The sequence below is a fragment of the Sinocyclocheilus anshuiensis genome, unplaced genomic scaffold (genome assembly GCF_001515605.1).
Source record: "Sinocyclocheilus anshuiensis isolate Anshui unplaced genomic scaffold, SAMN03320099.WGS_v1.1 scaffold208, whole genome shotgun sequence".
Lineage (NCBI taxonomy): Eukaryota > Metazoa > Chordata > Actinopteri > Cypriniformes > Cyprinidae > Sinocyclocheilus > Sinocyclocheilus anshuiensis.
This window is the reverse complement of record NW_015557186.1, coordinates 1,943,267-1,945,838: the sequence shown is the minus strand read 5'-3', so window position 1 is coordinate 1,945,838 and position 2,572 is coordinate 1,943,267. Positions and strand designations below refer to the sequence as shown.

Sequence of the window (2,572 nt, the reverse complement as noted above, 5' to 3'; positions counted from 1 at the left end):
GTGTGAAATAAAAAGCATGTGAGCTTTTAGAAGTATTTTACAGTAGACTGTCACGCATTGATTATACATAACCCTTCACAGATTAATACTTAATAAATCTTACACCTTTATGACATTTCTATCTTCTAATTCAATTATTTAAATGTTCTATTGAGGTTGACTTCATAAGGTTTCTATTACTTTCCCTTTGAAGTATTTTAATATATTCTTCAAACCTATCAAAACACATCAGACAGATACGTTTTAATAATGTAGCTCTGTTTTATGACATTGAAGAGAGTTGCTGTTTTTGTCTCTTCTGAGGAAGATTCATTCACTTGTTTTGCAATGTCAGATTTTTAATGTTCATCCAAATCTCATTTTGTGACTTTTCTTTCGGTTTTAAAGATCCAACGAGAATATAGGAAAATATAACTTAATTCATTTGTTTCCTGCTAGCTAGATTTCACATACATTAACACAAATCTGGCTCTAAACCTCCTTTGTTTATTCGAAGTTGATCTAGATGAGTACATGGAAACTATCCAAACTCTGTTAATCCTAAAGCAGTCAAAACTGCATCTCTGAATTTATCCACCATCACACATAAATTAACAATGCTTTTGCTACACTAACCACGGTATTTGTAGTAAAACTGTGGTTATACAAAAAAACATGGTTACTAGAATTTTACTATAGTAAAACCAGGGTTTTTAAGGGATTTGTATTTGTGTATACTTTCTAATTAATTTTTTCTTTGTTTTGTTTTTATAACTGTACTGCCTTAATGGTTTGATGTTTTCTACTGTTTAATAAAAAAAATTAAAATAAAAAAAAAATATTCGCGAACCCGCTCCGAAGTCCCGATCTGAATCAAATGAATCACGATCCGGTTCAAACAGTGAATAATTTCGCGACGCAATGGTTTAACTGATTCGGAGTTTCGAAAAGCACCGTTTCAGCATCACTACGTGCTTTTTGAAAGCAATACAAGCGATGTCGAAAGTCGACAATGAATGGCTCTTTTGATCTGTTTTTGCTAGTGAATCGAGATTGAGTTTGAATCAATCGGAGCGGTTCCAGTGTAAACGACTCACTCGATTGATTCGGTTTGTCTGTTCCTCTTTTCGCGTCTTCAGCCATGTTTACACTGTCACCACTACTACTGGCATAACTCCCTAGTTTGATGACATTAACTGAAATAAGCAAAAAGTATGATGTTTACAAATAAAAATATCAATATTTCCCTTCCAAAGATAACATCCAACAAAAATATTCAGGTGAGTTAACCGGTTTATTGCTAACTAGTGAAACACTCCATTAAAATGACGAGCTGCAGCTCAAAATACATGTTGAAGAAGAAGAAAATACATGTTATATGGAAACATTGTGCATTATGATCGAGTTTGTAGCTTAATTCACCGTATTTGTCACAGTGGTCGTGCTGTAATGCAGACTAAGGCCTGCAGGTGTCGCTGTTTAATCATCTGAATTGTTTTAATGTTCAGGCTTTTCGAGTTTGTAGCTTAATTCACCGTATTTGTCACAGTGGTCGTGCTGTAATGCAGACTAAGGCCTGCAGGTGTCGCTGTGTAATCATCTGAATTGTTTTAATGTTCAGGCATTAAAAGGGAAAATCAGTCTGGCAGCAGAACTGCGGGTAAGTCAACTCAAAAACTCCACTTTTACCCAATAAACTGAAGTAAAGTGTAATAATGAGGCAGCATCTGTTAAATATCCGCTGGATTCCTCTCGTGTGTTTATATTAATGCGGATTATTGAGGGGAACAACATCCGTCTGTCAGTCAGCTGATTTAACACAAACTGATTCAATCACTGAGTGTTTTGGATTTACAGTCTTCTGTCTTTTTTTATGTAAAACTGTTTCAGAACCGTATAAGTTACAGTAAACGTATATCAGTGAGTGTTTTAAGTCTCGAGTTAAATGTAAACATCATATTCTCACTCCACATACTGTAGGGGGAAACCGCCGGGGCTAGTTGTCACACGTTTTACTTCAATGAATGATTTTAAAAAAGTTGCTTTTTTTTAATGCACAAAACTTCTGAAAAATGGTGAACATTTCCACCATTCTTGCCCATTAAAATGCCCAATTGGTTTAACCTGTTGTCACAACACATTGCGTAAACTGTCAAAATGGGAGTCTCCCTGTTGAAAAAAAAACAGCATATGCTGGTTAGGTATGTTTTGACGCTGGGATGCTGGTTTAAGCTGGTCCTTTGCTGGTTTATGCTGGTCCTTTTGCCAGCACATGACCAGCAAAAGGACCAGCATAAACCAGCTAAAGGGCCAGCATAAACCAGCAAAGGACCAGTTTAAACCAGCAAAAGGACCAGCATAAACCAGCTAAAGGGCCAGCATAAACCAGCAAAGGACCAGTTTAAACCAGCAAAAGGACCAGCATAAACCAGCTAAAGGGCCAGTAACCCAGTTAAAGGACCAGCATAAACCAGCTAAAGGACCAGCATAAACCAGCAAAGGACCAGTTTAAACCAGCTATAGGACCAGCATTAACCAGCAAAGGACCAGCATAAACCAGCTAAAGGACCAGCAAAGGACAGCAAAGGACCAG

The 2,572-nt window shown here is 36.8% G+C and overlaps 1 pseudogene; it reads left to right on the top strand.

Annotated features, from left to right (window-relative positions):
• Positions 1–1,596: 1,596 nt before the first annotated feature.
• The window catches only part of LOC107678716 (1-phosphatidylinositol 4,5-bisphosphate phosphodiesterase beta-4-like), a 65,056-nt pseudogene continuing 64,080 nt past the window's right edge, over positions 1,597–2,572 (top strand).